The sequence below is a fragment of the Pezoporus occidentalis genome, unplaced genomic scaffold (assembly GCF_034315485.1).
Source record: "Pezoporus occidentalis ecotype Australia unplaced genomic scaffold, CSIRO_AGI_Poc_V1 ctg26, whole genome shotgun sequence".
Taxonomy (NCBI): domain Eukaryota; kingdom Metazoa; phylum Chordata; class Aves; order Psittaciformes; family Psittacidae; genus Pezoporus; species Pezoporus occidentalis.
The window spans coordinates 48,798-69,061 of record NW_026914502.1 but is presented as its reverse complement, the minus strand read 5'-3'; the positions used below and the strand labels follow the sequence as shown (position 1 = coordinate 69,061).

Genomic DNA, 20,264 nt, shown 5'->3' with positions numbered 1-20,264 from the left:
GTTTGGAGGCAGCAGAACAAGGTGGTTTGAAGGTACCCAAATTACTGCAAATAGCCCATTGCTCTTTCTCTTCCACCTTCTACCCTGTCACCTGACCATAATGGCACTTTTGCTGTTCATCACTCTTTCTCCCCATCAATTTTCATTGCCCTTCACAGCTTCTTTATCACTTTTGCTGCTGAACCTACAACTACCTTTAGTTCAGATGTTTGCCATAAATCCTGGCAACCAACATCTAACCCATGAAGAATATAAATAAATTGGCTAGTTTTAAGAGGCACTAGGTGATAATGTATTTTTTCATATTCACAGATATAGCTAAAACCTCATCTCTGTTGGAAAACTAACAATGTACTAACATCCTTATTCTGACTTTTGTCTGTCCCCTCTGTGCTATTTTAAGAAGCAGGCACGTTCTGGTGCAGTAAATAAGGACCGCACCACCACGTGACTTAAAAACAGTCACCAGCAAAGACAGATTTCCAGCCATTCCCTCTTTGGGAACCTGCAGGCTGGTTTACTACAAACTGCAATTAAAAAAAAAGGAAAAGTTTTGATTTTAACTCCTACCTTTCCTAAAAGGCACTGAATGCTGCCGGGTTTAATGCATGTGAACGGAACTATTACCATTTTCAAAGACTGTAAAAGATATTTAGCTTCCAGAAAAATAAATACCAAAACCATTCCTACCTTTTTCTTGCAATTTTGTAGTGGGTTTTTTTCACTTACGGTTTGGGGTTTTGAGGTTTTTTTTCCATTTTTACACTAATGTAACAGCATTGACTTTAGTGGGTTGTGAGGTTTACTTCAATACAAATAATAGAGAAAAATCAACCTCTTTCTGCAGATATATCTATCTCTCAAGCCAAAATGTGCGACCGGGGGCAGTCTCCAACAGAGAACCCCCTATGAGCCATGTACCCTTTCACCATGCAGCTGCAGCACAGCTAAACTGATGGCTCATTCCCAGCCCTGCTTCACCTACCCAGACTGAAAAAAATAAAACCTAAAGTCCACACCGTGTGTAAAACAATACTGGTGATGGGTAAGTGTGGCCGTGAGAGTGACAGCCGTGTCCCACACACCTTTCATAGCCCCTGTGCAGCAAGTAGCCTGGCACTGCTGCAAACCCACAGGTCTTTACACCCAGTGAGCACCCCCACCTTGCTTCCAGTCACCTCCACCAGGCAACTATTCAGAGAGGTGATGCCTGACCACCTCCAATCATGATGACCTGTAAGTATAAACCAAAACTGCCACTGTTATCACAGTGATGTACATGGGGTCCCCCCACACCTATTTCCCCTTCTACCTGAAAGCATTATTTCCCTTCATTGCAACTACACAGGCACACCTATGATAAGGGGTCTGGGGAAAAAAGGACAATATATCAATTCAGGAAAACCAAAAAAAGAGAGTGAAAAAGGGAATGGAAATATTCAGGCACTAGTAGGATGTGATGCACAACTGGAAAACACTTGTTATAGGGAAACAGTGCTTAGTATTTGCAATTTGAATTCACATCTGAGAGTTCAAAATGGAAATGCAGATCAGATTCTCACAGGCACTATCTCTTGCCACCCTTTCCTCTTACTCCCCAACAGAGCTGCTAAAGACTAGCAGCCTCCATCATGCCATCATACTTGCCCTGAGACCAGGGTGCTGCAGAGCCATGCCCCGCCCACCATGGATGAGTTCCTTGGGTTCCCAGGGGACCCCACCGCAGTCCTGCAAACTCAATGGGGACAAAGGCCTGTGTGGAAGGTGACTGGGGTGATCAGTGGCATACAACAGCCATTTCAGGAACTAGGCTGCTTGTTTAGGACAATCAAGGTCACCTTCCACCACGCTCTCCATCTTGCTTAGGCAAACTTTGCTTCGTGTTACATTTTAGGCACCCCACAGCTTTTACGTTCCCAGCGTCACAGATTAGCAGCCACCATGTTGTCTACATGCAAAAGCCTCTGCTTTCTGCTTCATTATCAGGTGCCTGCCGCTACCACCACCTGATTTAAAGGCTGCCTGGTGCCTGCTGTATCTGTAATGCAGTCACCAGTGATGAATTGTGATGTCATGAGTGCTAGATCGCATCATCGCTAAAGGAATCAGTATGACAAAGGGAGAAGAATGCCTGTATTTACACACAAATGTCTTCATAATCAGCAGCACCAGCAAAGGAGATAGAATTAGGCAGGAAATTAGAATTACCATTATTTGGATGCTAACTGTAAAGAACGCGATGCTTTTAAACATGGAGTGCATGTGGTGTTTCCTGGAAAAGGATACTGTGTGCTGACACACTGGAGACATCCTGGGCAAGAAAAGGGAGAGCTGAAAAGAGGCTTGGGCTCTGCAGGGGAAAATACAGGTAGAGAGAACATTGCTTTATGCACGATGGCTTTCACTTTGAGGAGAGGCAAGGGAAATTTAAAGTACTCCAACAGATCAAGGTGATTGAATTTTGTTTGTTTATTCCAGAGAGGGCTGAAGCTCGAGGCTCAACAGACCAGGTGTACAAGAGTTTTCTCCCTCACCTGTGGCCTCACGGAAGGATCACCAGCCTGGGGAGCTGTGCCCAAACTTCATTTTCTGCTGCTTACCCATTCCCCTTCCACGTCTTGCCTTCACCCTATAGAGCAGGATGTCCATGAGATGGAGGTGATGACTTCATACTGTCAGGCACGTGCCCAATTTCATCTGCTTCTGTCATACAGGCACCACCAACAGGCATTCCCACAGGCGTTTTTTAAATCCACACCCAACTAGTGTCCATCAGTCACAGCTCTCTGCTTCCTCCTTCACGTCTTCCTTCACCTCTCACTGCGCGGTTGCTGCTGATCGCAGGATGTTTACTTTTGAAGGCAGCCTGGGGTGGACTGAATCCTTCTGGCTCTCTGGGAATACAAAATAATTATGCGGTTTTTACTTTTCCATACAGGAACCATTCAAAAGGCACAGTGCTCGTGACAGCTCCTGGAGAAATGATGCCCTAATGACAGGCTTCTTTTTAAAGCCTGGGCTCTTCCTGATGCCCATCTGTGGTCCTCAGCATTATTAGGATATGTTTACAGCCATTTTAGTGATGGCAGGCTTTGGGCTTTCGGTCTGCAGAAGAAACACAACTTTGCACTGAGAACTATCCTCTGTTCAGGCTGTGCAATTTGGTAACAAAAAAAATAAAGGAAATAAATAAACATCAGTTGGAGGAAAATTTCCCAGGAGTGTGGAGGTGCTTCCAAACAGCAACTTCATGATCACTAGCTTCAGGGTTATCACAGCACTAGCCAGAGGCAATAACTTTCAGACCACCTAGCGTTAGAATCTAGGCTAAATATCTTGATGTAGCTGCGCTAACGGTTATCTTTATGCATTTCTCTCTGTAGCCAGTGGCATGGAGAACTTGGGGACTGTGCCTTCATTTTCCTATTCTTCTATGAGTTCCCTGTGCTACTTGAGAAGCGCAGTTTATTTGCATGTAGCTCATTTACTTTTACCTTGTCTGTGAAGACACTAGTGCAGCAGCAGCTGTGAAGCTGCTGGTTAAAAAGTGCTATAGAAGGAACAAGCTATCATCACAGATTCACAAACACTTTAGGAATCCTGATCTGTTTCCCTGTCTAATTTTTCTTTTTGATACATACAACTGATTTCTGAACTGTCCAACCGGAAACAGCCTAAGGTGAGCTGGTTTTCAGAAAGAGGTGCTTCTCATTCCTCCCTCTGCTGAAATCAAAAGTGTTGCACTTGATCAGTCACAAACACTCAGCTCTATGGAAGGATAGCAGCATGCTCCCATAGCCACAGCTCCAGGTTCCTTTGAAAACTTAACTCTTTTTCTAGTGATCTGAGCAATCCCCTTTAACCACGTCCCCACTCTTTGCTGTTTCCAGTCCCAGGAGCTCTGCAGGAAGGGACAACTCATGCGAACTGCAGAGCAACCATCTTTCCCTCCTGCATCCCGCCGGCGCTCAACGCAGGCTGTCCGCACTGACTGTGCTTTGCGAGGGTGGGAAAAACACCCCGATGTGGAAAAGAGCAGCCGCTTCGCTGAGGTCCGCAGGAGCAGGTCCTCCCTTCTTGCTGCCAGCCCCACTTCCCTCCCCGCGTATTTCCAGGTCAAAGACACAGCGAAGAGCCAGGCTCGGGGGCTGCCAAACCGTGCACTAGAGGAAGCTCTGGCTCAGCCTCTTCACTATTCGCACTGTTCGTGCTGCCTCGCCTCCGCTTTAACCCGCCCAGGCGCTGCTGGCCGGGACAGCCCGCAGCCTCCACCGCAGAGGCGGTCAGGAGCCGCACGGGTGGGCCGGCAGCACTGGCCGTCCTGGCACTTAAATGGAGGGAAGCGAGAAGAAAAGAGAGGAAAAGAAGCAGGAGCAGGGGGGAAATGCGAGTAGGAAGAAGCCGCAAAGAGCAAGGGAGAGGCAGGCGCGGGCTGCACTGGCACCCAGCGGTAGCGGCTGGGAGAGCTGCGGGAAGCGGCGGCGCCGGCTCCGGGCCGGGCACCGCGACGGGAGGGCAGTGGAGGAATCCAGGCCGAGGGCTGGGCTTCCCAAAGCCCCTGCTCCTAAGCTGAGGGAGCGGGAAGTTTCTAACAACCGACGTTTTGGGGCGGGGAGAAAGGAAATGGGAAAAAAAGGGGAAAAAAAAAAAAAGGAAAAAAATCCAAACCTCGACCTTTTCCCATGTTGTCCTCAGGCGTGCTTGTCCAAGCCACAAAAATGGGAAGTGCCTGGGGGAAGGTCACATGCATTTCACTCTTTGTATGGCACCAGACCGTGTCACTTTCCACGGGAGCTGAAGGACAAATGAAGCCTTACTGGTGAGAACTGAAGGAAATGTTTCCAGATTCATCTACCTGTGTTTCAAAAGGCTGAGAGTAAATCTGTCTGTTCCTGCAAGATAAAAAAACATTTCACATTTCATTTCAAAGAGACAAAGTTAAATAGTACTGCACAACAAGGGCAATGTTTCAATAGGAGCCCCAGCAATAGATGTTCTATGCTGAGTAGTCTTATGTAGCAATGACAGTATAGTCAATTGGTGGATAAGTTAAAATCTTTTAGGACTCACTCGAAACCACTCTATATAGCAGCGTAAGCATGTCCATTTTCCAGATAGGCTGCATCCATCAGTAATACAAAGTGAAGGGACAGGGAAAGGCTTCTGAAATCATGAAAGATACTTTGAATGTATCAAGCTTTTCTTTGCTTTTCTACTGTGCTTAATCTTTCCCACCTAATCCTGTACAGCCATTTGCCTTACAGAAATATTTTGTGATATGGGGAAATTCCGTAGAAGGAAACGGGAGTATGGGAATTAGATTATACCCATAGCCCAGATCCGTCTGGCACTGGCTGTTTTATGAGACCAGAAGAGATCATACAATTTCCTCACCTTCCTGCTATGATTTTTACAGCTTATCTTTAAAGTCTCCTTTTTCCCACTTGAAAACCACCCAGGACTGGAAATGTGAGGGCTATACTAACACAGACTGTATATTCTGGCTAAAACCAGAAGTCATTCGTTCTAGCAGTACCCTGATATATCTGGCATGCTTATAAATTTGGGAATTAGGCAATACAAGTTCTGAACCTCATTTTTTTTCCACACCAAATTAAACACCTGAGTTTTACCTGCCACTGCCCAGTGCTGCAGTTGGCTACGTAATAGCCTCTTCCTAATGAGCTGAAGCTCCACACATCTTGTCATTTGTATGGTTTTGTGCTATGGATACAAGGATTAGCAAGGATTTAGGATTTAGATCACATTTGAAAGATAAATAACTTACCACTTTGTGTATTCCACCAGCAGGAAAGTTAAGCAAAGTGCCAGGCACCATAGTGCCCTGCAAACTCCCGTCACCAGAGAAAGGTCTGGAGAAAAGTGGGTTTGACCCCAAAATCATGAATCCCAGACTTTAGGAGGCTACACTGAGAACAGCCTTACCCTTGCATGCCGAGGGAGGGACCTCTGAGAAGTAAAGATGTCCCTGGAGGCGCAGGGAACTTCCCATGTCCCATGGGAGCAAAACCTCCCACACTCCCTCCCCACAGATGTCACGGCAGGAACAAGAAAAACTCCCTTTTGTGCTTCTGTCAACCTCATCAAGCTCGAAAGTCAGCTGCTGCACCCCCACAAAACCTCTAGCTGAGACAGTAATACAAGGAGAGAGCCGATTTCTCAAGCAGGCAGAAATTTCAGCCACTGCCGTTCTCCCCCACATCTGAACTCCTTTCTCCCATTTATTTTTTCATTCCTCTCCCAAGCGCCGTGACAAGTTAGCTCTTTGTGTTTAGTGCTTCAATTACTCCCTCACAGCACTTGAACTGCTGAGCCCTCCCAACAAAAAGAGGGTAATGCATAACGTTCATCATCTGCTGTGGTGCGTCTGTTTCCCCCCTCCCAGGTTTGCAACATGAGTGGAGAGGCACAAGCACTGACAGCTGAACAGATCCCACACCACCAAGGAGGAGAGGCTCAGCAGCATACCCTGCTCAAACACTGCAGTCTGCTTTTCCATGTTTGGGGGTCTTTGTCCCAGCAAGTGGCCAGGGAGGGCCCAGCCCCACTTGAGAAGCAAGATTGCAAAGGAGCCCTGAGGTACAGGGATGCCCAGCACAGCAAAAGGGGATGCTCCCTTCCTTGGTCCTTCCCAGAAGTATTACTCTTCATACCACCCACATTAATAGCCACTTCCAGATGCAGTGACCAAGGCACAGAAGGGGAAGGATCAGACATCTCCAATCTGAGCAGCCTTTAGCAACATTAGCAGCTGAAATCAACACCACTTAGCTTCTGTCTGTCAAGGCTTGAACTGGACTGTTTCATATTAAAAAATCAAGAAACACCAACAGATATGCATAACATTACATATAATATTATGTATATGATGTTAATCATTCTTAAAAGCCTATTTCTCCACCAGAATGCCCTGTTATTATTGACTCCTCCTTGGTCAGCCTGACTCCAGCACCAGGAATCACATTTATCTGCAGCCCAAGAGGCATCACTCACTTTGCCATAAATACCCTCACAACTGAGTCTTACAATGGCTGAAATTGTTGCTCAATTAATTGCCATCTAGTTCCTGCCAAATTGCCTTCAGTAGTTCTTCCTTTGTCATGGAAGGAAAGAATATGGCCTTTTAAAGTGCTCTGAGGTCACATTAGCCTTGCACACGCTCCATTACCCGTGACCTTGTCTGGAAGTGTGTATCAGATGTTTGCCTTTGGCAGCTGTACTCCTCTACCCATGCTTAGAGGCACCAGGCTTGACACTAAAGGGGGTCCCTGTTAGGAGATGCGGGGAAACCAGGAGAAAAGGGTCAGAGACCCTAGAAGAGCTGTCCTTGGGCTCCCAGCAGGGATTTGCCTTGAGGGACCAATGCAGCTGAAGGGGGAAGAGGCCAATGCTTGAAGAACAAAAGGAAGCTGCCAGAGGGCTGAGGAGAAGCAAAGGTATCCATTTGAGGGGAAGAAGCATGCCAGGTGTGGAGGTGCACTTAGGTCCCTGCCTCTTCCCCTGAGGAGTGGAACCAAGGGGAAAAAAGGTGGTTTACTTCACATGCTACCATGGTCACATGGAGGTTGCTCTGTTGTGAGAGTTTTGGGAGGATCAGCAGGAGAAGACACAGTGTGTTTTCCATGGAAACACATGGAAGATTTCCTTCCTATCCCTTTATAAGCAAGTGTTGAAAAAGCACACAGAAACCAATCCAGTTGCTTGCTGATTCAAGCGCAGGGGAAGGTGACTACCCTTTCCACCTGGGGAGCAAGTGCTCACTTCTTGCCAAGAGAATGAAGGAGAGAAACAACTCCACATACCCTAGAAACCAAAAAGTGTGTCTTCATCTTCTCCAAGCACAAAACAGCGTGACCTGGGGTTACTCTGCAGCTTACCCGGGAATGCCCAGTGGAATCAAACCCTCTGGAGACAAGCAAGAAATTCATGAAGTATGCAAAGAATATGGGGAACCTTTGTTGAAAACTACCCCAAAAATTGTGGCTGCCATCATGGGTTATGGAAGATTTTGAGCAGGAAGGTGCTCTGTTATACTTTACTGTGGGAGCTTTCCACCATTAACTTGCTCTGCTGGAAAAGAGCGAGCAGAACACCGCAAAACAGTCTGTGAAGGCATGAATGCTGTTAATTGTTTTAAAACTTTTCTCATGGACCATTTCAGTCAAGTTTGGAATGGCTTTCAACTTGGAAGTGAAATTTCCCGTTCAAAAATTAAAAAACTGAACACTGAAAAGTAATCTTTTGATATTTTTACAATCCAATGTAACAAATGAGCCATTACTCACATTGCAAATTTGCTGAAAAATATTTTTCAAAAATATTTTTCAAATATTGACACTCAAAAAATATTGACACTTTAAAAAACTTTCATAAGGTGCTGGGGGTTTTGTTCGTTTCTTTTTACCTAGCTCACCAAGACCTACATGGTTTGTGATTTATGGCTTTTTTGGATGCAGTCCGCCACAGATTCCAGTAATGATTTTTGATTAATTGCATAACTCCTACACTCCTGGTTGTAAAAAATGGCACAAATACAAATGAAATGTCACCTAATACATTGCATTCTGCTTGCATTCGGGGGGGGGGGGGGGGGGGGAAGAAAATCAGAGGCCTATGTTGCAAACTCCACCTTCCTCTAAGTGAGTTCTTGATAGGTTTGAGAATCTACAAAGGATATGTTCTCGTTTCTTCAAAGAGCTCCTCCACTATTCATCATTTAGCAGGAGTATCTGAATTCTGTGAATTCAGGGTTCTCACACCCTCCCAGAAAGCAACTTCTGCTCCTTTTCAGATACAAACTGCTCTCTATTGTTTCAATTTCAGATACACAAATTTCCCTCTTACTGTACTGCCTACAGTATTTTCCACATCTGATATGTATGGGAAAAAAAATGATAGACTGAAAAATGGCGTGAAGGTGGCACAGAATAAATTTAATTCAGTATAAAAACATAAAATGCAAAGAGGTTCTAATTTAATTATTGTAACTGAGTAAAATTCTCTATTTTTGTTAATGTAAGTGCTGCTTTATATAGTGTGTTATTTTAGTGCTATTTCTAGTGTGGCCCACCGGCACAAACATAGGGATCACCATACTGATTTATCTAAATATAGTACCTTGTAGGTGACAGTGACAGGTACCAGGTGCCTATTATTAAACTGCAAATGATGAAACACTGAATCTGTCTGGAAACCTGAGCAGGCTCCTGCTGCCATGGGGTTTCAATGGAGCCAGATTGCCTTGGTAGTAGTTCAAGGTGTAGTAGTCCAAGGTGTACTCCTCCTGACCCCTCGAGATCTTAACCTTCAAAATGGAAAGGGGGAATCAGGGCAACAAGGCGGAGGATCCATGGTGCTGTCTGCTTCAGTGTTCTGAATATGTGAATATTCCTGTTCTATATGTGAATATTCCTATATTCCAGCCTATGTGAATAGCTCCAAGAGTGGCAAGAAATCGACTTTACTACCCTGAAACAGTGGTTCTCATGGCTATTTACTACAACTCAGAAAGTCAGCACAGCATTCAATTATTTCCCTGCTCCTTCAGAAAGTTAAAGAGGTTGTCTTAACCTTCTGTCTTAGAAGGTGAGAAACACATAAAGACAAAACATTACCGGGATTTTCACAATCTGCTGGGAGCAAAGCATCTCTATATGGCCCCATTCACAGTAGCATTATCTGTCTTTCCCTCCCAGCTCACCCACTGACTTAAAGCAATTTCAGTTGTAATGAATGCTTAAATCCAAATATCATCCAAGACTCTGCATACAAATATTTGTTTTATGCCTTTTGTGCAAGGTGGCATCCTTTTCAGCCTCACTGGAAAGAAGCCCAGCCAGAACCTTAATGGGTATCAGCAGAGTCTGCATTACCCTATTTTAAACATTTGTACACTGCACACAGCATTCTAGCATCACAGGTAGTTCTGATGCCTCAGTGAAGCAGAGCTCTGATGGAGATGGAGCTTACACCCCCGTTTCCTTTCTGGGGATGGACTGAGTTGTCCAGCAAGCTCCCTATACCAACTGGAAGTTAGACATGTTTTCAATTTCAATGCCCCTGTTTGCCTTTTCTCCTACAGGAGAATAAAATAGCCCTCAGCCTCCCTCGGGTTTTCAGTTGGTTTTCATTTGTTACTTTACCCTCTTCCCCATCCAGCTTTAATGACCTCCTCTAAAAGATCAAACAGTCTTAAAGCCAGAAGCATAGAAGCTTTTTCCACACCTTTCAATATTTCCCCGTCCCACAGAAACCCAGAGCACGCTGCAGAGCATTGGCCCATGCTTGTCACAGACTGGAGGTATAACTCATGCTGTTCGAAGACAAGGAGAAAGAGCACAAGAATTACATTGATGGATTCACTCCCTAATTGTTCATTAGGATAATGAGAACAAGCTATCAGAAGGATTTCTGACAGAAGCATATTTGACGGAAGGACCCCAGAGAGGGAGCAAGGAGGTCTGAAAGCAAGAAATTTGGATACTGGGGAAAGAGGCAGCGCAGGAGACAGTGCTCAGAGGGTGTCCGAGGCAGGGAGGGAGACAAGCCGCCTGCCTGCCCACCCCCCGCTAAGGGCAGTGGGGAGGGACGCCTCCAAGGAAGCCTTTCCTCTTCAGTTTTTCATTGAAAGAGCCTGAGGAAACCCATCCGCCGGGTCAGACAGCACACACCGTGGCTGTGGGCGCTCCCCTTCCCCACAAGACCCCCGCCAGTGCACGGGCAGGAGGAGGAGGGAGGGAGAGCGGCGCCGCTGGTAGGGGATGCAGCTGCCCTTCAAACGAAGACAGCGATGGCGGTGGGAGGAGGTGGGAGGGCAGCTGGAGGGGAGTAAAGGTCCGTGCTGGGTTAGCGTCTCCATCCTCCGCATCACAGCTTCCTCTTGCCTCCCCAGGCCCTCATTCAATTAAAACCCCGCTGCCTGACAGGACTTCAGCAGAGAGAAATCAAAGGCAGCGGCTGCAAACACCAGGCAGAGCTTGCCAGCTGCGACAGCTCGGCAGAGGAGGGTGCCTGCAGGGCGCAGGGAGCCTGGTAGCTTGCCCCAAGCCCAACACACACTCAAACCCTCCAGCAGCCGCCCGTACCTTCAGTCAGCTGAACACCACAACCCTCACCTTAACCATGCTCTCCCCACCTTTCCCAAATGCCTTCAGCCAGAAGCATCTCTCAGCAGCAGGCTGTCCTCTCTGCCCTTGCTTCCCAGGCATCCCTGTAGGGACCAGGGAGAGGTCTCCCCCCACCTCGGCAGTCAAGCAGGTATTTAACGAAAGACTACAGCGGATGGCAGAGCTCAGCTCTCATCACCTCTCAGGCTCCCCTTAAGCAGAGCTCTGCTTGTGCAAAATCTGTTGGCAAGCACAGCAGCACCTGTATGAGCTCCTCCTGACACTCCGAGTAAGACCACCACATGAGAGCGCGTATTATAGGCTGCTCACAGGGGGAGGAGGAAAAAGGCAGCTCCCTCCTCCTCCTCGGTACAGCAGCTACCCAGGGAGCAGGATGGGCCTGGCTCAAGCCTCCTCTGCAGAGCACACGCAGAGCCTGGCCAAGGTACTTCGTTATTTGGATGCACCTGCTGCTCAGCCGAGGCCCCGGAAGCTGGATGAAATGGCAGCAGGCCATGCAGTGACCTGTGGCAGCAGTATAGCTGCTTGCCCCACACATCTCACTCGGAGACAAATGAGGAATCGACACCTGATGTGTTGTCACACCATCAGCTCTACCAAGTTTTAGTGCGTGTGTCTGGCTGGCTTTGAGCTAAAAACCTTCTCCAGGGGCTTTTGGAAATTCAGGCTCAAGCTTCATGACTGAGACATGGAGGTGGTGGTCCCGCTCACCCCCTTATCTACCCAGACTGTATAGCGCAATGAAGGGTTTGATGCTTTGGCTACCATCAAGTAATATTGCCCTTTGAAACTATTCAGACCTGCAGTAAATCCTCAGACATGACAGCACCTTCAAATTCTCCTGGAAATGAAATCTTAAAGGAGGCTCTGAGATATTCGTGTGAAGTTTCCAGTAAAGGAAACTGGAAGAAAAAGAGCTGTAGGTGGAAGGACAAAGGGACATGGGGAGACTAAAAGGAAGAAAAAAGAAAAAAGCATGTCAAGAGGATAGTGTGAATGTTGCTGAGAACAGAAGCAGCAAATAAAAGGAGGGATAAAAGAAAGGAGCAGAAGAGTGCTAAGTCAAGGAAAGCCCCAGAGCAAGTCCAGTAACATGTTAAAGGACGCCAATCAACAAATGCATTTTGTAACATATATAGCAAAAGAAAGAGACAAGAAAATTAGGAAAAACACAATATAAAGGTGAGGGAAGGGAAAACACAGGAAAGGGAAGCGAGGCAAATGTGAGTCAAAATTCATGAGGCAAGAGGCAGTTGGAAGAGAAAACACAAAAGGAGGTCTAGTTTCTGCTAAAGCTAAAAGCAGAACCTTAAATGAAAAGGAGGAACCTATTTCACTACAAAGTGGTGTATGAGCAGTGCAGGACTCTTCAACTTGAGAACACTGGTGAGTCCCGGTGAGAGACGTTTTCCCTGTGCACTTGCAGAAGAGCACAGTGTCAAAGCTGACAGGCAGGATGCCAGGTACCAAGGCAGGACAGCGCTCACTCTGTTGCTTCTTGCCCCAGTCACATACAAGACTGCCGTTGTTTCTGAACAAACAACTCAGTAAAGGGCAAAATCATTTTGTCCCTCACCTGCAACTCCTGGGTTTCAATTTTGAGGCAACAAGCTCAGTATATACTGATGACCTACATTTCCCCAGTAACACCAGATTAGTACCAGGACCTACATGAGGTCCATTTCAGGTGTAATCTTACCTGTACCCTTATATTGAGGGTCATAATGTCTGCATTATGGCAAGTCTGAAACACTTCCATTGTTCTTTTTCCACACCTTTGAGGGAAAAGAACAGACAATTCTTCAAGCATTTTCTGACAAAAATGCTTGCTGTCAACAGCACTACAGTTTTTCAAGGACCTCCATAGCAAAATTCACCTACAGTTTATTCTCCCTGCTAGTCCTCAGCTCTCCTTGGCCACTTTAACCAGATGGAGGAAACACCGAAGACAGGTGTGGGTGTGAGGAGTTTCTTTACCACAACCCACCAATTAGGAAGGAGATAATCTCCTGCTTTTCTTCTGGTCATGCATATAGTCTTAAGGATCAAATGAAGACACAACACCACCACCCATGCCTTACATCCTTGCCAGACCAGGAAGGAGTCATCTCCAATTCTTCTTCTGTTAGCAACAATGCCCCTCACTTAAAGGCCAGAGGAAAGCCCCAGCTGTGATGGAAAAGCACCATTTCTTTCCCATCCCCATCAAACAGAATAACCCTGCCTAACCAAGAAATGTTTCAGAAATAAGTATATTGCACAACACAAAAGAAAGAACTGAAAATGGGGAATGGTCACCTGTGAAAGAGAGGCACTAGCAAGCTGGAGGTGCCCAAAGGTAAAACGGCACTTTGAAGGACCACAGGAAATAATTAAAAGGAAAGAGAAACATGCACCTGATGAGAGCATAGGTTATCAGATGCAAAGAATATTCACATATATAGGTATGATTAATTGTGAGAATAAGTGATTATATTCCCATCTAGAATGCAGAAGTGAAGTGTTGTGTAAAAATGACATTAATCTCCCTCGATGGGTACATTATTTCCACTGAATTCTACCTGTCATTTCAAGTTGCTTTCAATATATTTTATTGTATATTTTTTTCACATTTTCAGTACTCTATTGCCAAAGATTCTGAAACATCAAAATTAATCAGCAGCCTGGACCATAGCCAGGTACAACAAATAAGGAAGCAGGCAGTTTTGATATTCTCCCAATCTAGATGGATGTATAACTCACATTTATTGGTATGGGAGGATCTGGGGCTGCTCAGAGAAATAAAAAAGAAGAAGGAAAAAATAACACCGTGTGCATTGTTGCAAGAAACCAATGGGCACTGTCAATGAACAAATGGCTACTGCTTCTGTTTCAAAGCATTTGTTTGACTCGTTGCTTGGAGATCAGAAAAGTGGAGAGCCCAGGACACACTCCTCTCAGACTGGGTAAATCACCAGGAACTGCATCAGATGCAATGACATTACACCAGTGTAACTGAGCGAGGTCTCTGAGGGTTACTGAAAATACCTGGGCTCCATACATAGAACCTGCTCTGAAGGCCTGACTGCAGATTCAAAGGCACTCCTTTAACGGAGGAAAAATAAATATTTTTGCTTAATTACCCCTGAAGGACAGCCTGCTGTGATGAAGAAAAGCTTCCTCCTCATAAAAGTACATTACCTACCCTACCCCTGCTGCCTGTCGTAGAGTGCTGTTATTTAGCACACTGGAAACGAACTGGGTAGAGGATTGCCTGTTAGATGACACTGCCTGTGCTAACTTCTCACCAGCACCGATAAGCACAACAACTGGAAGTTAACGCTGATGGGAAAGAGAGAAGACCTGAAGCAGAGGCAGAGCAGTTCCCACCAACCATGAGACAGCCGAGATGCTTCAGTAGAAGGAGAAGGAACTTTTTTGGAAAGCTTTCCTCCTCCAACTCCCCTTTGTCCAACAATTCTAGAGAAGTTTGTGGTGGCAGCAGCTGGGCTAGCCTGGAGTTTGAGCCGGGCTCTCCTCCCCGTGCAGGTACCAGCGGGGCTCCTTTTCTGCATGCTTCTGCATTGAAACAAGATTAAAAATGATGTTAAGAGAGGCAGTCTCCTGCCAGCCACTATCCCCAGGCTCAGAGAAAGGCTGCAACAACCAGCGCAGTGACAGGAATTTCATGCTGAGCAGCAGTACCGAGAGGACACTACCATTTTTCCCTGCTTTTTAAAGTGATGCAGAGATGTCAGAATCGAGGGGACTTAAAGGACCCATTACAGCAAAGCTCTTTGACAAATAAGTAAAACATGAAGGTAGCTCCCTTTGCAGAGAGAGCAGTGGAAAAGGACAGGGAGAGGACTAAGGAGCAGGAACACTATTTTCATTATGGATTTTGACTGTTTTGAGAACCTGCCTCCTAAGGCACCTTAGTTATTAGCAGCAGCTTATGTTTATGAGGGTATGTTTGCACTGCTCCACTGCACCTGCTAATTGATGGACTTCCCTATTTGCCAGTGAGGAAACCAGGAATGGGCTTTCTTGATGACATACCCCATGCCCTGGCTACTATTTAAGAGCCATATCCATTCAGCCGCACACATTCCGTACACGTATACTTGCACAGTAAGTGTATTTACAAACACTGCAAATATTTGGCATCTTAGAAAAGCTCTTACAGAGGCTTCTGTTTTCTCAGAGTATTTCGTATAAATGTGCTAGCTAGGAAGCAGAATTGAGTAAACCTGTTTCCTCTAAAAATAATTGAAAATGTTACTCTGAGAGATGCACTTGCTTCACATGTAATCCTAGCTATTATCTACACTACCTGTTGCAGGTTGGACAAATTTAAAGATTATGAGATCTTGCTATTTATGCTGTGTTTACTACTATGGACCCAAGGCACTTCTGAAAGCAATTTCTCCCAAACCCAAAACTGCAAAGCAGGAATCCTGCCATTTGTTAGCTGTGAGCAGCAGTGTGCTGCTGCATACTGTGCTCCTCATCTTGAAAACTTTTCCCACTGACTTCTGAGAAAGAACAGACAAGTGGCTCTTGCTTTTTGTTTCAAAAAGGGAAGCCGGGAGGAGGCAATACAATTATTTTTGGCTTCTGCACACAAGGTTTGCTGCCAGATAAAAACAAAGTTGTTTGTGTTCTTTAGAAAAACCTTTAAAAAACCGGTCTGAAAAATTTCTATAGAATGCATGATCCTTATTGGTAACTGATGCAAACTAAGCGCCTAAAAAACAGGAAGAAGTCTTGGGGTTTACCTTTTTCTCCTACTGAGAATAACATTTTCAGCATTATGAGTGAGGATACAAGCCAAAACACTGCATGCTTCGGACTAATCATGTCCACGCGGGCATCATCAGGTCTGAGTTTAGACCTTTCTTTTGACTTGAATGGGCATTGGATCAGCCGTTCTGCTGCTGTGATTCAGGAAAGCACTTAAGTACCTGCTAAACTCCACTAGACAGACAGACCTCCTGCAGAGCTCATGAGATCAGGAAGAGAAACAGCATTCATGGGATTAGGGAGACATTATTTCCTTTGTGATGGCCGCTTCGGAAATACTTCCCCTGGCTCCAGAGCTGCCCCGCCCTCCCCCTGGCTGTCCCATTGAGCAAGACTGGTGTTTCCAGCCTCCCTTCCTTCCCACAGGGCTGTGGCTCTCCAAAACAAGCTGCAGAAAGAGTGAACTTTTTTTCATAAGTAAACAGTGTACTGTGCACTGTGAGATTGCTTGTTATAAAAACCTAGCCAATCTGTTTTAATTGATTTTTATTATAATTAATATCGAGAGACAATAAGCAAGCAGGGCTGGGTGCGCCGGGGAGGCTCCGCTCCGCCCGAGACGCACACGGGGAACGGCTGGGGATAGTCTCTTTTTGGTTTCCCGGGCTTCTTGGCTTTCAGCCAATCCTGCTGTCTTCTTTTCCCGGGCTTTCTGCGGGTGAAGAGGAACCCTGTCACAAGCCTGACCGCCATCTTAGCCCCCGTAAATTCCACTCCTGATGTGTTTATTTGTTCAGCGCACAACGTTCTGTAACAGGACATATCTCTAAATTACCTATCCCCCCCCCCCCCCCTTCTAAGAACATTCATGCAATTTAAACAATGAACAAAACATTTCTTTGCACAATATTACAGTTGACCCAGGGGAATTATTCCCTTGTTTCTTCTTCCTCCTCACTGTGGTATTGACAGGGACGCTTATCACACCCTTTGCACATAGCACAATGATCACAAGGGATTCCATCTCCACACAAAGTGCAATGATCACTAGCACCCCTGAGTTGCTGACACGAATCACTCTGATGTAACTCACATTGCTAAACCTGCATTTTAGCTAATTAGTCAATAGAGCCTCTATGGAAGATTGTGAAGGCAGACTTCTACACTGGGTCAGCCCTGGAGAAAGAAAACACCTGTACATGAATATTTACGCAGATACGGGCTTGTCTAGTATTTATCCTGCATTGAAATGTATTCTCTCTCCTCTCCTGCCTCCAGCACTGAGCCCCATAATTAAGCAAGTAGGCCTGTTCCTCGCACCAGTGAGCTTGCATCACTGACCACTTGAAGCAGATGTGAGCAACATGTCCCACGATGTGGCATTTACAACACGTGTTTGCTTTCATACCCTCAGTGGGCCTCCTGGCATGGTCCCACTATACACCTCAAATGGCTCCAAGCGGCTGAGAAGCTCCTTCAAAAGGCAGACAACAGCTTCCCCAGCCAAGGCAAAACTTCAGGAGGGATGGGCCCTTCATATAGTGCCATTCAGGTCTTTTGCTGTTATGCACGTGGGATGACCTGTAAGGTGAGAGAGGCTAGAGAAACAGCTGAGCAGGTAGGGTTAGACTTTTCCTCCATTCTTCGTCTTCAATATATACGTTTCTGTATTCAGCCATCATTTTAACACACCTTTAGGAGAGGCAGGCATGTGACCAGAGAAACTGCAGAGGGAGTGTTAGATCAAATATTCACATACACACACATAGAGTGATTTCAACAGAGGATTCCATTTTCTCAGAAGGAGGCGGCCTTTGCTGAAGTACATTTTTCTAGCAGTTAATTTGGGCAAAAAGCCTTCTGTCAAACACTGCGTTCAAACAGGACTGCAAGTTTTCCTTAGAAAGAAAAGCCTTCCTTTGAAATAAACTGTGGTAGCCTAGGAAGCTTAGGCTTTAGTAACCTGCTTCAGTAACTGGAAAACTGTTAAGATACATCATTTTCAGTCTCTGTGCAACTTTGCAGTTGTCTAAGAGCGAGTGCCAGCAAAGAAGTTCCCTTTGCACCACCTACTGTCAACTAAATATGCTGTCAGCTTGACTTTTTCTTTCAAATTGATTCTTCAGGGCCCCCAGCAACCTGATCTGGCTTAGAAGCTGGCCCTGATTGGAGCCAGAGGTTGGACCAGGCCAACCTAAATTATTCTGCAACTGTAAGATGCAGATGAAGAGCAATCACTGCAGTCACATAACTACTGAATCAGGATTGCTCCCTCAGCGGCTGATGTGAGAAAAGGGGACCAGCCTAACTTCAGGCTGCTTGAAAATTAAAGGACACAGAATGGGATAGCAGAGAATCTACAACTCCCCAAATCCCAATTTTTCACATGAAACCCATCACAGAATATTTTATTCTCTCTGTTTTGCTCTGTAGGAAGTAGTAGTGCATCTCCACTGGGAATCATAACCCTCTTTCCTGACAGTCAATAGGAAACGCACACATCTGCAACTCCCATTCAAGCTCAGTGAGATAACTAGCGCTCCAATACAAGAACAAGCTTAAATGCTTTGCTGAGTAAAACTCCAAGCACCATCCCATCCTATCTGTAGCTATGAGCCATCCTCCCACAAGTATTCATTCTTTGCTACATCATATAGAAAGGTTCAAAAGCATGCAAAAAAGTTAACATTTTCTATCAGACTCTGTAGTGCTTTTCTGTAAGGCTAGTAAGTTCAGTTTATTGAGCACTATGACTGCCTGAGCATTTTCAGTGTGCTATAATGCATAAGAGATACTGTATTTTCTAGTACATGTCAATCTTTGAAAATTTTTTAAAGACTGAAATGCTTGCAATTTAATTTTAGGAATGTATTAGCGCATGTACTATAGAGAAAATACATTCATATTCAGCTAGCATTATAATAATTTCTGTTATCGCAAAGGAATCTATTCTGCTGGCATTAAAAATGTACATGAAGATGGACTATTCACCACAATTATCATTACTGTTAAGCCTTTAAAAAGCCTGAGCCCATTACAATTTGATGACAGTTAATGAGAGAAGGAATTCTGTGATTAAAATCCTAAACATTAGAAGAAAAAAATCCAGGATGACATTGTTTGCAGAGAAACACCCAATTCAGAGCTCTAAAATAGGATTTTAAATAATTTAAAATGTTACATTTCCTTAATAAATTAACAATGCATGCCTGAGTAGACTTTTCAGGATGCACTGGAGGATTACTGCAGGAAGGTCAAGTTTCACCAAGAGTTTGTGTATGACGAGGTTGTTCATTTAGTCTTGGAATCAGCGTTTAAGGGCTCCAATGTAATATTTGAACAGCTACAGTGCACAAGCGGTCCACAAAGAAAATGCTGATTGTTTATGAGAGGAAACTATCAGGCAGCCAAAGGTTGAAATCCATAATGATGCAGTAGGCTTTTGTACAGAGGGTGAATTAGGCAGTATGCTGTAAGACTACCAGCATTGAGACCAGCTGCCGTAAACTCAGAATTTGCAACAGCACATCTGACAGTGTTCATAAAATTATACTAATATGCAAAAACATATATGGGGGTCTGTCATGGTAATGATACTACAGATCGGTCTTCCACTGACTGTAAGCTACATACATCTGAGGAAAGCATGAATATATCTTCAAAATTGAAAACTTTAGACATTTCTGCATATACTGTGGTAGATTTTGTTTTCAATGATATATTAAATATCAAGATTTAAAAAAAATGCATATTAAAGCTACCAGCAAGAAAAGGACAGCAATATTTGTGGAGTATGTCAGCACACAAACCAGCATCCTCTAGCACTAAGGAAAGTACCTGACAGATAAGGTTTGACGTACCGAATTATTTTGTCAAGACTTGAAAACATGTGCTACAGGCTTTAAGTGTCCCAGCTGCTAGCAATGCTGAGCAAACCAGTGGGTATCTAACCACAGGAAGACAAAAGAAGAAAGGCTAATTGAGCAGCTTGCTTCCAGCTTCAGAAGCAAATCTCTTTGTTATTGCATCCACATGCAGCTGGCGGATCTATGGAAGACTCTGCTTTGCAACCATGACACAAGTGGCATTTCAGGAGCATTTTGTCTGAGGGCTCAGAGAGGCACACAGAGTAGCATTATGCTTCTAGACATGAACTAATCACTTGAATAAATGTGTAGCATCCTTCTGAACCAATTCTACAAGGATTCTACTGAAAAATAAGGCAGACAAGGTCCTTTATACTTGGAGGTCAGTTTCATGAGGAGTTCCTCAGAGCCTTAAATGACAGTGCAATTGCATGAAGGCTGGGTGAGTGCCACCAGTGCAGTCCTTGCTCCACACGTCACAGTTTCTGCACCTGCCCTCCACTGTGGGATAAACACGTCAGTGCCTGTT

At 45.1% G+C, this 20,264-nt stretch overlaps 1 long non-coding RNA gene across 3 annotated transcripts; it reads right to left on the bottom strand.

The window, feature by feature from the left end:
- Positions 1-1,708: 1,708 nt before the first annotated feature.
- Positions 1,709-18,607, bottom strand: LOC134166340 (uncharacterized). Of its 3 annotated transcripts, none has more exons than XR_009965831.1 (3): positions 17,211-18,607; positions 4,669-4,892; positions 1,709-2,894 (listed from the first exon to the last, which is right to left on the bottom strand). It is a non-coding gene; the product is annotated as an uncharacterized LOC134166340 (long non-coding RNA). The 3 variants fall into 3 exon arrangements; XR_009965829.1 differs by lacking the exon at positions 17,211-18,607 and adding an exon at positions 5,789-6,409; XR_009965830.1 differs by lacking the exon at positions 17,211-18,607 and adding an exon at positions 5,789-6,409 and having other exon boundaries at positions 4,669-4,794.
- Positions 18,608-20,264: the final 1,657 nt, after the last annotated feature.